This window comes from Ammospiza caudacuta, chromosome 22, assembly GCF_027887145.1.
Source record: "Ammospiza caudacuta isolate bAmmCau1 chromosome 22, bAmmCau1.pri, whole genome shotgun sequence".
Lineage (NCBI taxonomy): Eukaryota > Metazoa > Chordata > Aves > Passeriformes > Passerellidae > Ammospiza > Ammospiza caudacuta.
Window position 1 is genome coordinate 517,071 of NC_080614.1, and position 16,106 is coordinate 533,176.

Consider the following 16,106-nt stretch of genomic DNA (forward strand, 5'->3'; position numbering starts at 1 on the left):
AAATGCATTACATGCTAGTTGTTGGCTCATCTGTAAGACTTGATCAATGCTCCTAGCCTGGGCAGTGGCAGTAGCCCCGGGCCCTTTGCCAAGTAACTGTTGTGCTGTTAAACCATACAGAGGATCACCCTGCACTCTAGCTCTTGCAGCTTCTTGAGCACACTTTTCCTCCCAGCTTTTATGAAACATCACCTGCTGATAGGGTGGCATTCTAAGTCTTATTAGGGTATGCACATCAGCTGGAATTAATGCGTTAGATGGAAAAATATACTGCAGAAGTGACTGTGCAAGTTGGCATTTTCAACCAAATTGTGAAAATGCAGCTCTCATCTTTTCTAAAATCTTCCAATCAAAAGGTTCTCAAACTCTACTTGCAGCATTAGTTACTACAAGAAAAGCTTCTACATCATTGGAGAGAAGAGTCCCTTCTACAATAGCTTCTGCAATAACTTTTTTCTACTTTTGTTTCTCTTTGGTGGAGATAAAACTTGGCCTGCAATTCCTCAGAAAGGATTAGGAGGACCATGCTAATTTGGGAAATTGACACTGTTTGCCCCTAGCATTCAACAAATGCTTGACATCAGGCACAAATTCCAATGTCCAAAATGTAGTGAGCATCTATTAGGCTCAGACTGCAAGGATAATGTAGAATTGTGGAATTGGCCTTCGGTTATCCTGGCATCACTTTTTACACCAGGATTAGCTTCATCACAGGCCCTTACATCATTCAAACGATTGGCTTGTTGGACAGGAAAACAAATTAACATTACATCTGCAATCCGGAATGAGCTTACCACTGATGTAGGTAGCATACACCACGCTGTGTTACAGGATAGGACTGCTATAAATTTTTTATTGCTAGCACAAGGAGATGAGCGTGAAGATTTTGAAGGGATGTGTTGCATGAATCTCTCTGACCACTCTGGATCTATTGACAAGAAATTGTCATTGCTTAAGGAGAATATGAAAAAGCTCACAGTGGTTGAGAATTCTTTTGATGAGTGCCTAAAATCCTGGGGAATAACAGGCTGGCTCAAGGATTTAGTACCCTTTGGCATAATGATACTTTGTCTTCTGTTTTCAATTCTGCTTGTAGTGCCTTGCTGTGAAGAAAATAATTAAATGTGCTTTTAAATCAGTCTGGCTTGTGCAAAAACAAAACTGGGGAACTGCTAAAAGTTTTTTGCAGATTGAGGAGTTCTGGCAAGACAAGGGCCATATTCAGCCGATGCACAATCCAACCTGCTTGTACTAATGGACAATGGACACATTCACAAACAATGGTTAATGGACATATTCAGAAATGGGGTTGGTATAACCTTGAGAAAAACACAAGAAGAGTCATCAGGACTCAGCAAGTTTGACAGCAAGCTTGGGAAAGAAGGAAAAAATTGAACCATGAATGGGCCAGAAGACGACAGCAAGACGCATGAAAAATTAGGTGACCCAATCAGCATTCTCTTTTAGATGTGTAAACAACTAGGATTAACCAATCATGTATTAGATAGAGACACGTGGACAGTAGAGATTTATTATAAATATAGTCTTTTTAGGGATAATAAATTTGGCTTCACTGGATCATATTGGTTGTGGTGTGATATCCTGAACCTCCACACCCCGCACAAGGGCAGCTGGGGAGGCCCAGCCCGGGCAGCAGCAGAAAGGAATTTCCCTGGCAGGGCAGGGCTGTGGTGCAGCACGTCCCCAGCAGGAGCCTGGAGCAGCCCAAGGCTCTGTGTGGGCAGGCAGGGGCAGGCAGGAGGCAGAGCTGTCAGCAAAGGAAGGGCCCAGCCAGGTGGGGCAGCCGGGGGATGCCGACAGCCTGCAGGGACAGAGGCCCAGGGCAGGGACACCGTGGGACAGCCTGGGCTGCACAGGGCACAGGGATGGGCAGCAGCTGCGAGACAGCCCTGCCAGAGCCAACATGGGCAGCACTTTGGCCATGGCTGCTGGGCCTGGGCCTGAGGCCACGATGGGACAAGTGACCCTTGCAGGCCTGGGGCCTCATTGCCTCCTCGTCCCTGCTCAGACGCCTGGCAGGGACCGACATGACAAAACTAAGCTCACAGATGTTGCAAAAGCAGGGGAAAAAGTCAAGAAGGAAGACACAACTTAGGGGGCAAGATATGAGGGACATGGCATGGACACTTCAGAAAACAACCAAAAAAAGAAAAAAATCTTTCCCATAGTCAAAGCCATCAAAATGCAGGCAGGCCATACGCCAGCAAGTGCAGGCACATGCAGCAAAGCTTGCCAAAATTGATCCCCACTGAAGGCCAAAACAGAAAAGAAGGACCTACAAACACGCTGGAATGGAGACACCATCAAAAGAAATTGCAATTGGAGTAGAAAAGAAGAAAATTTGGGAAATTTAGTGACTCTAAGAAAATGGCCCGGGATTATATCAGGTGCATTGCAAAGGACCAAAACATGCCAAAACAAAGCTCACAGAGGTCGCAAAAGCAGGGGAAAAGGTCAAGTAGGAAGACAAAACTTGGAGGGGAATATATGAGGGACATGGCATGAATACTTAAAACAAAAAAAAACAAAAAAAATCGTTCCCAAAGTCAAACCCTCCAAAATGCAGGCAAGCCATACGTCAGCAAGTGCAGGCTCATGCAGCAAAGCTTGCCAAAATTGATCCCCACTGCAGGCCAAAACAGAAAAGAACGACTTACAAACACGCTGGAATGGAGACACCATCAAAGGAATTGCAATGGGAGGAGAAAAAAAGAAAACTTGGGAAATCTAGTGACTCTAAGAAAATGGCCCGGGATTATGTCGGGTGCATTGCAAAGGACCAAAACATGCCAAAACTAAGCTAACAGATGTTGGAAAAGCAGGGAAACATGTCAAGGAGGAAGACACAACTTAGGGGGCAAGATATGAGGGACATGGCACAGACAATTCAGAAAACAACCAAAAAACAGAAAAAAATCTTTCCCAAAGTCAAAGCCATCAAATGGAATGGCATGCCATCAAGGGCAGGGACATGCACCAAAGATTTCCTCTATTGGTTCCCATTGAAATCGCAAGATTCCTTTTCCATTCCCGTAAGGAAATTTCATTTCCTTTCGGGAAGGGAAACGGAATCTTGCGAATCCCAAAAGAAAGGCTAACAAAAACTCCGGAAAGGAGATAGGTTCAAATGAAATGCAATTGCAAAAAGCAGAAACACGGGAATTTTAGTGTCTTCAAAAAATAGGCTGTGAGGAAATCAGATGCATTGCAAAGGACCAAAACATGCCAAAACTAAGCTCACAGATGTTGCAAAAGCAGGGGAAAAAGTCAAGGAGGAAGACACAACTTAGGGGGCAAGATATGAGAGACATGGCATGGACACTTCAGAAAGCAACCAAAAAAAGAAAAAAAATCTTTCCCACAGTCAAAGCCATCAAATGGCAGAGCATGCCATCAAGGGCAGGGATATGCACCAAAGATTCCTCTATTGGTCCCCATTGAAATCGCAAGATTCCTTTTCGATTTTGCCAGTAGGAAACCACAGTTTTCTTCAAAAAGAAGTTTGGAACTCACTGAGCCACAGATAACAGCATTCTAGAAATCTGCAGAACAGGTTTAGAAAGACTGAATATTTTGGCTAAAGACCCCTGAAATATTTCTAGAAAGTCTGAAGTTAATGAAAAATGGATGTTGGTATCCTTCAGTGATGAACATTAGCCAACACTTTGGCTTTGTGTTGTGCACCTGAGGCCAAACAAAAGTGTTGGACTGGCTGATCTGAGCTCTTTTGATCTCAGTAAAGAATCCTTCAAGCCACAGCAAAAAGGTGGCAATGCTCCTTTTTGCTGGCCAACCCAAGGTTTCCCAGTACAGCCATTTGCCCAGGCAGCCCAGAGCAGTGGTCACAGTGCCAAGGCTGACAGAGCTCAAGGAGAGTTTGGACAATGCTCTCAAGCACATGGAGTGACTCTTGGGGTCACTGCACATGGCCAGGAGATGGACTCGATGACCCTGATGGGCCCTTCCAACTCAGCATATTCCATGATTCTATGACCCTTATTCACACCGTGAGGTAACTTCATGTTCCCTTTAGTTTCCACTCTTGCGTGGTTTCACCTTTACAGCCAGACACAAAACGGTTTTCCTGTTTTGGGAGGTGAAATGAAGATCATTACTTGTGTCCTTGTGGCAGTCCTGAGCAAGCTTCCCTGCCACGTGTGGCAGCCTCTCAGCCCTGGGGGTGCCTGCGAGCTGGGTGACTCCAATTCTCTCCACCAGGGACAGGAGGAGTTGGGCCGCACACTCGCGCACCGGGGCGGGGCGGCTGCTGGGGAGGAGAGAGCAAACCCTGGGCACAGGGACAAGGAGCAGCGGCAGCGCCGGCCTTGGCCAGAGCTGCTCCCTGCCCTTGCTGGGGGAAGGAGCCTGGGCTCTCCCTGCACCTTCAGACACCTGCACAAGGCTCTGTCCTCAGCTAAACACAAAGGTAGCATTGCACACTAGGCCTGCCTGCACGGAAGAGGGAGGAATTCAGTCTCCCTGCACTGTCTGATACTCAGTTTCTTTCACAGTATTTACTCGGAGAAAGATTAAAGAAATAGATGACATATGAATAATTTAGCAATTAAGGACAGTTGATGCTGACCCATCAGAGGGCACCCAGTACACAGAGCTACAGCAGGACTGAGGCTCTTTCCACCCATTTATCCCCAAATCTGCAGACCTTTGGAAAACAACAAATGCAGGGAAAACACGTGGTGGGCTGTGAAGTGTCAATATCCAGCAATGCAGCCTGTTTCTTCTCTGGGGCTTGGCAATGGATGCATCTGAATGTTTTACCCTATTGCAAAGCTGAGGAAAGGGTGGCAGGCAGTTTAGCCAGGCTGTCCTGTTCTAGAGAGTGTCTCTTGGGAACTATCAGGCCCAGCACCAACATTCAAGGCAGCATTTGCTTCAACTGTCCCATGGCTGTCAGCCTGTGGAGGTGCCTGTAAAGTGATTCATCTTCTCAAGGCTAACATGAAACATCAGTTTGCATAGAAAGTAGAGCTCTAAGGCCAGGACAGTCATACAAGACTCCTTTGGCAGGAGCTGCACCTGCTGTGCAGGCTGTGCCACACCCAGCAGATTGTCCCCCACGTGCTCCACGCCCCAGCAAGGACCCTCCTCATTTCCCAAGTTAGTGGCATCATGAGGAGACATGGTTTTCCCAGGGCCTCTGTGGTTAGCACTGTGAAATACCAAACACTGCTCACAGCTGCAATTGCAATTGCCCCTCTGCCCACAAAAGCACAAGGCTCTATCCTTGGCCTTTGCAGGCCCTTTCCCTTCCCCATCAGTCACCACATCTAGGAAAATCTGACAGACTGGGAGAAGTCCAGGAAGCAGCAGGAAGCTGAGTCAGAGGAGCTTTAGTTTGGATATCAGGAAAAAGGGTTTTTCACCCAGAGGGTGGTTGGGCACTGGAACAGGCTCCCCAGGGCAGTGGTCACAGCACCAAGCCTCACAGGGCTGAAGGAGCATTTGGACAGCAATCTCAGGCACTTGGTGTGACCCTTGGGCTGTTCTGGGCAAGGCCAGGAGCTGGACTCCATGGTCCTGATGGGCCCCTTCCAGCTCCCCATATTCTACACTTCTGTGATTCTGAGAACTGATGGGCTGCAGGAGGGCAGAAATAGGTGACGAGAGGACAGAAGTGAGGTTGGTTGGAGAATCAAGTCACTGAGTTCATAGAAGATGCAGGATACAGGACCCTTCCCTCCAACCATTCCCATTCTCTGTCTCATCCCTTCTCCCTGCCACACACACAAAGGTGAAGAATATCACTAAAAGAAGAAGAACCTACTTGACTCCCATGTCCATGAGAGCAGTCATTGCTCCTGCAGGAGTCACATTCTCCACCAGGATCCCCAGGGTCTGACTGGCTGCTTTCTGAACAAATTCTGGGGAGATGGACACCATCTGGAGAAGGACCCGAGCACCCTCATGCACCTCAGAGTCCATGTCCTTCTTCAAGGTCACAGAGAGCTCTCCCAGAGTGACAATGGTAGAGCAGGACACCTTGGAACGGAGGTAGGTCACCTGGGGAAGCCATGAGGGGAAACATAGGAATCACCTTGGAACGAAAACCAGTTGCCTTCAGGAGAAGTCCCAGGAAATGACAACACTTCCCATTGTGTCCAGAGGAACATAAAATTACAAGAGCAGGAGAGCGCAAGCACAGAACGGCACTTACTCTGGCACCAGTTTCTGGCCTAGACCTTCTAATTGCAGGCCTAAAATAAAAATTTCATTCAGTGTTCTACTAAACCCTTCTAAAATGCCCACAGCTTTCATTTTAGGCCCTTTTACTAGAAAATTAAAGCAAGGGCTGCTTTCAAATCATCAAGGCACAAGTCATAAAGATAAAAGAGTCAGGTGCTCCTGTTCCAAAAAGCAACACCAGCAGTTGAAGCACTCAGCCAGGAAACAGAAAACACAGGCTCAGGTCTACAGAATAATTTGCAGTGTTGAATTACAGCTTGGGCAGAGACTGGGACTCTGGGAAATAACATCAGTAGCGCCTCAGTTTCTGCATTTGCACTCAAAGATGAGTGTCAGATACCCGACCTGGCAGTAAATACAGCTGCATGTGCCCACAGATCCTACAGATAGCTGACAGAAATTAGAAATCTCAGGTCTAAAACCAGAAATGAAGGCAGACCCTGAGCACACATGGAGATGAACAAGCACATACCTACTCTACACACCGTGTATGAGGTATGGGGCACAATTCAGAACAATGTTCTCACCTCGCTGGTAACTGCCAAGCAAACCTGACGGAGGCTTCAAAGCAGGACCTCTGAATGGGACCCAGCCAGGTGTTGGATGGTGAAGAGTCCCTTCTCGTTCAGCTCCCTGAAAGGCAGAAGATTGATTTTTCTCTCCACCAAGGCAGCACCCTCTGAAATGACCAGGCTGGCAGCTCAGTGAACAATGGGAGGTGCTTTTCAAGGAGTGCTTAATGAAATCGTGGAATACGTTGCCCCAGGATGCTGTGGCTGTCAAAAGCACACACAAACCCAAGAGGCAAAGAGAGGGGTTTCAGAGTGGCCTTTTGAGAAGACAGCGTTTCTGAAATCTCTGGCACATGAGCCCCTCTGTCACTGCTTCCTAGGAGCTGTGAGACCGGGCCATGCTGCTGTTTGTTGTCACCTCCCTGTACCTGTCCCTGAGACACAGTGCCACCGGGCTGTTATTGGGGCAATTTCCTTCTTTGCCAGCCCCAGCAGGCATTCAGCAGGGAGAGTCTGCACTGGCTCTCTGGAGCTGAGTTTCCACTCTATGATCTCGCGCTCTCTGTCACCCCCTCCACTCCCCCTCCCACATTCCCCAAAAAACATCAGGATGTCTGCTGGGACCACCTCAGCCTGCAGGAAGGCCAAGTGGGTCCTGGCCTCTCCTGACCCACAGCACAGCTTTTTTCATCCCAGCATGGAAATATAAAAACTGTATTATCACATCACACAGAGGGCCAGGAGCTTTTTATTTTGGCTGCAAGTGTCCACAGGGCATTGGGGAAGAGGAGAAAAAGAGTGTTTTGCAGCAAGCAACCTGGCTACTCAGGCAGGGTGGTAGGAAAAGTGTCTGGGAGCTGCTTTTTAGGACTTTGGTTGTTCTGCTGAAGCTTCTGACAGAGCTGATGGGCAGATCCCAGAGCTGTGGAGAGTTCCTGGGAAATTGGTCCTTGGATATGTCTACAAATGCTCTCCCAGCCATGAACTGCCATCTGTGTCCTGTCCATATGTTACTGCCTTGACTGTTGAGTGTCTGAGGCGCCTCTTGAGGCTGCTCTGGACCTCCTTCACCAAGGAATGCATTGTGATACAACATCCCTTTCTGCTTCTATTTGGGCACTGACAGAGCCTGGGCCACTCTGGCTGGAGCTTGGGCTCTGGCCATGCAAGATTGCCAATGAGAGCAGCTCATGGTCCTCATCTCTTCCCTGCTGTTGTGACAGACAGACATGGCCATGGGGACAGAATGGAGCTGCCCCATCTGCCAGGTCACTAAGAAGGATGTGAATTCTTCTCTGCCCTGTCACCACCAGTTCTGCCTGGGCTGCATCCTGCAGTGGGCAAAGAGAAATCCAGCGTGCCCACTCTGCAGAAGAATGATAGAAGCTGTAAGGTTTTCTGAGTAGGATGAACAGGACTACATACAATTTGCCATCAGCTCCCCCAAACAATTGCTAGAGTCCAGCAGGGAGAGAGCCTGGCCACCTTGCTGAAAGCAGCCCCCAGACCCTGTGATGGCTGCTCCATCTTCCCCACAGGGAACACTGTCCTCAGCTGAGCAGGGGCTGCAGGACCAGAGCCTATGGATGGCCTCCTGCCCAAGGTGTGGGCCGAATTTTTCAAATAACAATGTCATCTATTGGACCAACGGTGGCCCTGGCTGCAGCAGAAGCTGGAGGGAATATGCCAGCACCAGAGATGGCTGGTTAAGGAATTCATAGAACAGCATCCTGCACGCCCTCTGTGCCTATGGTCAAGTTGCCAAAATCTTGGTGCCAGTACTGCAGCTTCTCCTCTGTAGCAGTCTGAATTGCTGCTAGCATAGTCCATTGTAAAGAAGCAAAAAGGACCTTTGCATAATCTCCACAGATGTTTCATTCAGCTGTGCAGGGAGATGTTCAGCTCCCAGCACCCACACACAGAGGGTCTCACTTTGTCTCCACAGGGGCCTGGGGGCTGACCCTGATCTCGGGGCAGTACAAAGGTAAGGGGGCCGATCAGGGAATAGGGAAGGTGTGGCTCAGGAACACAGGAACAGACACAGGAACAGGGGAAGGAGCCAATGGGGTCTAACAGCTTTTTGAGGGAAGCTTCTTGTGTCTCCATGGACCAGGGAATGCCCCCCATGGTCTCCACGATTCCCCATGTTTTATATTATAAGGAAAGCTTCTCTGAAGGATCAAATGAATCAATACAAAATGACAAAAGAAATCAAAAGCACTCATAAGACAATTGTTCAAAATGCAAACAATTCTGAGTTCCCAAAGTGCCAACAGATTTCTTGGAGTGCCTTAGATCTGGCAGGAGGGATGCAGGGTTTTCTCAGCACAGTTTATCAGGAAACTGAGTCACACATACTGAACCTCTGGTCCATGGCCTCCTCACTGCCATCGTGCAGCAAGGAGGCCCAGAGGCTGCTGTGCTCTGGGCCTGTCAGGGATGAACACAGCAGCTCTGTGGCCAGTGCCAGCTCCAGCTCCAGCAGCTCACAAGAGCAGACTCCTTCCAGAAGCTCGGCTGGCTCCAGTGTGGCAGACCAGCAGAGCCCACTGGAAGCCCCCCTCCATTGCAGCCACCCCCAGCTGCGCCCATCATCGCTGCAGAGCAGGAGCTGCCCCAGAGGAGCCGCGGCAGGAGCTCGTGGCAGTGGCAGGTCCCTGTGCCCAGGGCAGAGCCACAGAACCTCTGCTCCTGCCTGGGACAGGGGCTGCTCACCCCGGTGTCCCACCGAGAGCAGGGATCCTGGGCCCAGACTCTGCCCAGCCCTGCCAAAGGCCACCCCGCCAGCAGTGCCAGCAAGGTTCCTGCAGCCATTCAGCCAAATCAGAGGAAACAAATGTCTCTTCAGCTGACACAGTCTCTGCACACAGCTTTCTGCCCCTTCTCCTGGTGCCTTTCCCTGACTCCAGCAAGAGCTGCAGGAAATGCTGTGTGAGCCATGATGATGGAAGAGCTACTGATAAAAACACTGGGGTGATGCTTTCAGAGGAGTCATGAATGGCAGACTGACCAACCTTCCAGCCAATGGTATGCCAAAAGTTTCCATTCTTGAAATAATTGACTGCAATAAATTAGTAAAAAGAAAGATACGGAACAAATCTCCCACAGCTACTGGCTTTCCTCGGGCTCCATGGTCTATGTATTGCTAGACTTACTTCATTTAGGCAGAATATGAACTGCCCTGACTTGTTGGAGACTGACCACAAGGTCTCATCTGTGGTGGGCAGTCACTAAAATTAGCTCAGCAGAGGCATCTTCAGCTTTCCCAGTGCAGCAGAAATACATATTCTCTGCTTCATGACTGTGTGGCAACAGCTGCTGGTGTGGATTTGTCAGCGTTGCTTCATGGATTACTCCTGAGAAGGAATTGTGTGCACAGGCACAGTGTGATGGCTTCAATCTCCTCTAATTACTCCAATTGGATGATGGCCAGAACTTTCAGGCAAAAAGCATCATGACAGAATAATTTACAATATTCTCCAAACTACTTCTGTGGTTTTGATTTTCTTACTGATTAGGTCAGTGTCTGGCCTCAAGAAATCAGTCCAGAAAGAACAGGCAAACCTCAGCTTGCAAGTTAGCGTGCAAGTCTTTAATCTGCCGTTTTTGCAGCTGGTACAAAGAACTTTTCAACATATTTGTGAAAAAATTTCTTTGTTCTTGCTATACCTATCCAGAACCTGACTCTCTCCTCGTTTTATTTTCATTTGAAATCCAAGCATGATTTTTTCTGGACAGGGAAGTAAGAACCAGCTGCAAATACAGACTACAAGTGTGAATCTATACTGCAGGAACTGAGCTATAGCTTGGAATTAAAGGCAAGAAGGGATGCCATGGTAAATGTGAATGTTTAGTGCTGGCATAGGAGCCTTCTGCAATGCTCCACCAACCCATGGTTCACATTGCTACAAACTCTCTTTCTGGTGTTACACAGAGTGTTGAAGAGCTGGCTGTAAGTAAAAAAATGCCAGAATGTTAATTTTTGTTAATATGGTGTTAATTAGATATGACTATCTAATAATTCAGAGCTCATAGAAGTGAGTATTCAGATTTCCACTTAGTATGTGCTGGCAGTTTTAATTTGAAATCAACAGGTTTATCCAAATCAAGTTATCCATAGGAATTAATTTGCTCTATGATCTAACTAAAAATGCCTCATTGTCTGATAAGTTTATTAGAAATTTGCAAAGTCAACAGTCCACAGATTTTCATTTCTTGTTTAGTGGCTATTCTGCAGGAAAGCTTTCACAGAATAATCAGTTTGCATGTAATTAAAATGCCAGTACATTTCATCTAGCCATTTTGGTATTAGAACAAAACCATATGACTGCACAGCCTTTTAAAAAATATTTTAAAATGAATTTTCAAATCAACAGTCTGAGTAGGACTCAGAATAAAAACTCTACCAAACTTCAACTCCATTGGAAGATTCCCTTGTCACCCTGTGAATGAACTCTACATTCAGAAGATTAAAAATCCCAAATATGGTGGTTTTGGTATGCTTAGGAATTGGGGAAGGGTCTTCTTCCTTCTCAGCTCCATGCTGCAGTGCCTTTGGGATGTGGCCTGCTGGCCGTTGTTTGTGCAGCCCTGCTGTTTCTCCATGAGGCAGAAAGTGCAATTGCATTTCCAGCCCAGAGCCCGTGAGGAGTGGGGCGTGCAGAGCTGTGCCAGACCCAGGCCAGCAGCTGTGCCCCAGAGGGTTTTGGTTCCTGCCCAGGGCAGCTGGTGCATCTCTGCCGTGAGCGCCTCCCCTTCCAGGTGCCCATGGACAGCAGGTGCAGGGTTCTGCATGGGGCATGGAACAGGGTGGGGATGTCTGCTGGCAACAGAGTGCAGCGGAGAGCAAACAGTCCAGGATGGTCCTGGAGTGTGTGACAGAGAACTCCTGACACAGCTGGGGACTGAGCCAGTGAGGGAAGGCACTGCTGGGCCTGCTGTTTGTGAGGAGAGAAGGGCTGCTGGGTGACAGGAGGGCTTGGGCTCAGGGATCACAAAATGCTTGTGTTTGATTCCCAGAGAAGGAACGAGAGATGTTGGGGAAGTGTTGACATGCAACAAATTGTGAATTTGTTAAGCTTTAACAGGCAGTGCTTAGTCGTACCTTCCCTCACACCAGTGGTTATTGTGTGCAAGTGGATGTCTTAGCCTTGAGAATAAAGACAGTGGGCCTACTGAGGAGGTAGCTGCAATGCATTCAAGGGGAAGAAGGCTCCTAACCGTGGAAGGAGAATTTGAGGAATGGGATGTTCACCACATGACCACCAGAGACCTGCAAGAGACCCCTACTCTAAATGTCAGTAATTTTGGGGAAATGATTTAAACACGTCAAATACTTTGGGAGAATGTTTAGCCTGTGAGTTTGAGCAAAGTAATGAATAAAAGTAATGAAAGTAATGTCTTAGTTCCATGGATACTTAACACGTGGGTGTGCAGGTTTCAGGGGAGTGATTCTCAGGCACCCAGCACTGAAATAAAGTAATGCCTCTTTTCTTACACTGAGCTGGCAGGATGGATCAGGCCCTGCTTGGTAACTTTCGTTTTGGTCATTCCTATTGAAGCATAAAGAATGGTTGAAATGAAATCTTTTCCAGCTGTTTCCCTTTGGTTTACCTGTTTGAGGGTTAAAATTCTGTGCTGCAGGTGTGCTGGGTGTGTGCAGAGCAGTGCAGCCCCAGACACCCCTTGGCTTGTGTTGCAGAATGAGGCCTTTGTCGGGCATGAGCCATTTGTCGGGTGCTGGGAAAACTCAGGGCTCAATATGAGTCAACAGCAAGTTCCGTTTATTGAAGAGATCATCAGACACTTATACAGCAAGTAATAAGCTTATGAATATTCTGTTAGCCAAGCGATCTATTGGTTAAACTATACCGTCAACTTTTCCTCATTCCTTTGGGCCTACATTCTCTATTTCCCACGTCTCTCTGTCTACTTGTTATCATACCCAGCTAGGCCCAAGGACACGCTATCTTGCAGGTGCAAAAACTCAAACTAGCTGTGTTCGGCACTTTCCCAGCTCCTGGTCGGCTAACAAGCGAATGTCCATGTGACCTCTGTCATGCAGCCATTTCTCCACAGGCTTGCCCACAGGTTGTCATGCCTTGTTGCCAGGTGTGCCCAGCTGTGGCAGGAGAAGGAGCCCGCAGCGCAGTGGGCACCGTGCCCTGCCCAGCCGGGGCTCTCTGGCACAGAGCAGCAGCAGCGCCAGCACCGTTCAACCCGCTCCTGCCTTGGCTTCCCCTGGCACACAGAAGCCTCTGGAAATCAGCGCCGCCAGTGGCGTTCCCAGCTGGGAGCAGCTGCTGCTGGCGGGCAGATGCTGCCAGTTCCACTGCTGCCAAAGGGGAAGAGAGGCAGAGATGTACCCGCACCGGAGCCCTGGGCATGTCCAATAAAGGTGCAAATATGTGGGGAGATTTGTTAGGAAGCATTTCAGCTGTGGTGCCAACAGTGGCTTCTCTCCTGGTTCTGTGTGTTCTGGATGAGGAATGCAATGGTTGGGTCTGACAATTAAGAAGCAGATGTTATGTGTATGTTCACATGAGTAGTGATTATATTGTAATATATCCTCCCATAGTCCTCTTTCCCGTCCCGCTTGTAACAGCCTGGGCAGTCAGGGCATTTGGGGAGGGCTGGCTTGTGACCAGCAGGCAGGGTGTAACAACACCTGACCTCCAGTCGGGATGCAGGAAAGTAATCTCCACCCATGGGCAGCAGAGAAAGAGTTGACTGGCAAAACTTTTGGAGGGGCTGAGGGTATAAAAGGCAGAGCATCCTTTTTGTAGATGAGCACATGGCTGCTAATCACAGAGACTCCCAATGATGCGACTTTTCCTTATTCAGTACTTTGTTAAGGTTTACTAAACGTTTACAATTTTAAAAGTGAGAGTCATTTCTCACACGTGCAAAGCTGTGGGCCATTATCTTGGTCTGGTTTCCTTTGCTTGTGTCCCATCTGAGTGCTCAGTTGGGGTACAGGCTGTAGGTGCTTGGGGCACCCTTGGAGTTCCTCTTGGATCCCTGAACAACAGGGTTTGGCCCATGAAGGCAATTTGTGCTGCTTTGTGACAGAGAAGAACTTCCCAGGCTCTTTTGTGTTTTCTGTAGGGAAGGTTGGTTATTGCTTTGCATAAATTCACAGACCAACATGGAGCGTTTGCTTTGTGATGTCAGGGCATGGTTGCCACCTTGTCATAGTGGCATCAGAAGGTTGCCTTGGTGCACGGAAGGCCTGAGTGTCAGAGCAGCCCTAGGCCTTGCTCACATCAGGAGAACCTTCCTGGTCAAAGCATCTGTCAGTAGGCAGCTGCCCACTGACACGAGCCTTGTTTTTCCTAGTTTAGGAAAAACTCATACAACACTGCTACAATGTTTCATCATCTGGCTAAAGCAGCATTTGCTGCCTATGGCATTTCTTTTTCTGTGTATTACATTACACATTTTGCACGTAAGTAGAGGTTTCCATTCTACTTAGATTAGGATGTATCCTAACCTGGCTTTTGTATATCTTCCTGCTCTTTCTTGGGGGCTGAGTTTCTGATTTTGAAACAGAAAGAGCATTAGAATGCCAGTGGTTTGCTAAAGCCCCTGTCAAGAGGTCTAGCTAAAAGGAGGGTGTCTGTAGCCACAGGGGCAGCATTTGCAGGGGAACCTGCAGGGCTTGCGTTCCCTGCACGGGAGAGTCTGTGGCATCAGAGTCTGTCATTTCCTCAGGTTTTTGGGACAAGCAGGACACCTTTGAAAATGTAGACTGGCAGAGCTTCTTGGAAGGCCTTCTAAAAACTCTTCAGTTGTTCCCAGGATTCAGAGAAAACTTATTTTCTTTTTAAATTTTGTCATGAAAAGATTTGGCTGTCTAATTTAATAACATTTTACTGTGTGCTAAAATAGTTATTACCTATGAAAGAAAATGCAAACTCTAAAGCAGTGAGTGTCTGCTCCTGAACCCTAGAGGTGCTGCTGTGCTCTTCCACAATAGAACTGTCACAGCTGAGGGGAATTTTGGGAAGCTTTTCTGGGCAATTATTTCCTGCAAGTTAATGAGAATTAGTGCATGTAACTGATTGGGGAAAAAAAAGACTACCGGAAGGAGAGGATTTCAGAAGCTGTTTTATGTGTTTGGTAGAACAGGAGCATTGAGTGTTGAAGAACAATTTGCATTTTCTTGATCATATTTGTGTTCATTTACTAGCTAAACAGGCCAAAGTGTTGGCACAACCATGAATATTGTCCTGATCTCTTGCTGGCTGTGTGAATGAGATGTGTCTCCTGGAGGGATTTTGTGAAATGGGAAATCATCTCTGTTTGGGTTGACTTGTTCTGTGGGATTCAGCAGCCCAGGCAGTTTTCTGACAGCATCTGGTTCATTTTCCCTTCCCACTACAGGACACCTGAAGCGTGTATTCAGCAGCGCTGAAGATCCTGAGGTGAGTGAGAAAGGAACATTTCATGTTCCTGGTGTTTAAGACTTGTAGAGCAAGCTGAGAGCTTGGTCAGTAGCAGTAGACTGAAGAGGGCCAGCTAGGAAGGCCGAAAGAAAAACCATATTCATGCCTGAAACAAAAGTAACAAAGGCAGAGATCGATATTTTTAAATTTCCTTCTCAGAGTTTGAAGAACTAAGAAACTAGTTTTGAAAAGAGAATGATGCTTGCAGACAGCAGATAGGATAATTTTAATTAAGAGCAATTTCCTGTACAGTTGAATTAGATCATTTTAATGTAAAGAGAGGGACTTAGAATCCTATTCCTATCAAACTTGATGATATCTACTTGGAACATGAGGTGGTAGAACAGGAAGGCCATCTTGCAACGGTGCCTGCTGCATCTGAAGTGCAATGGGCACCTTTGTGGCTGGGGAGCTGCGTGGGCCCAAAGGACGCAGGGCTGGCGGCCGTGAGCAGCTGGAGATGAGGCAGCGTGGGGCCAGGGGGCCCAGAAGGCCAAGGGCACGGTGGCTGTGCCAGCAGCAGTGGGGCAGCAGGAGCAGGGCAGGGAGCGTGGCCCTGTGCTGGGCAGTGCTGCGGCCACAGCTGGAGTGCTGTGTGCAGCTGTGGGCCCTGGGAAGCAGAAAGTCATGGAGGGGCTGCAGCGTGGGCACAGAGGGACAGGGGAGCTGGGCAAGGGGTGCAGCACAAGGCCAGGGAGGAGGTGCTGAGGGAGCTTTAGCCTGGACAATGGGGGCTCATGAGGGACCTTCAGGCAGACTGCCATTGATCCCTGCCTTGGATCCATAGAGCCAATGCTCAGCACGAGGGCTGTTTCCCTGCCAAACATCCCTTCACTGCATCCAAGTGCTTTAGACACTGGTGTGGGTAACGCTTTCATATTTTGTTGATTTGTTTGTTTGCTAGAAGGAGAAGCCTTGTGCA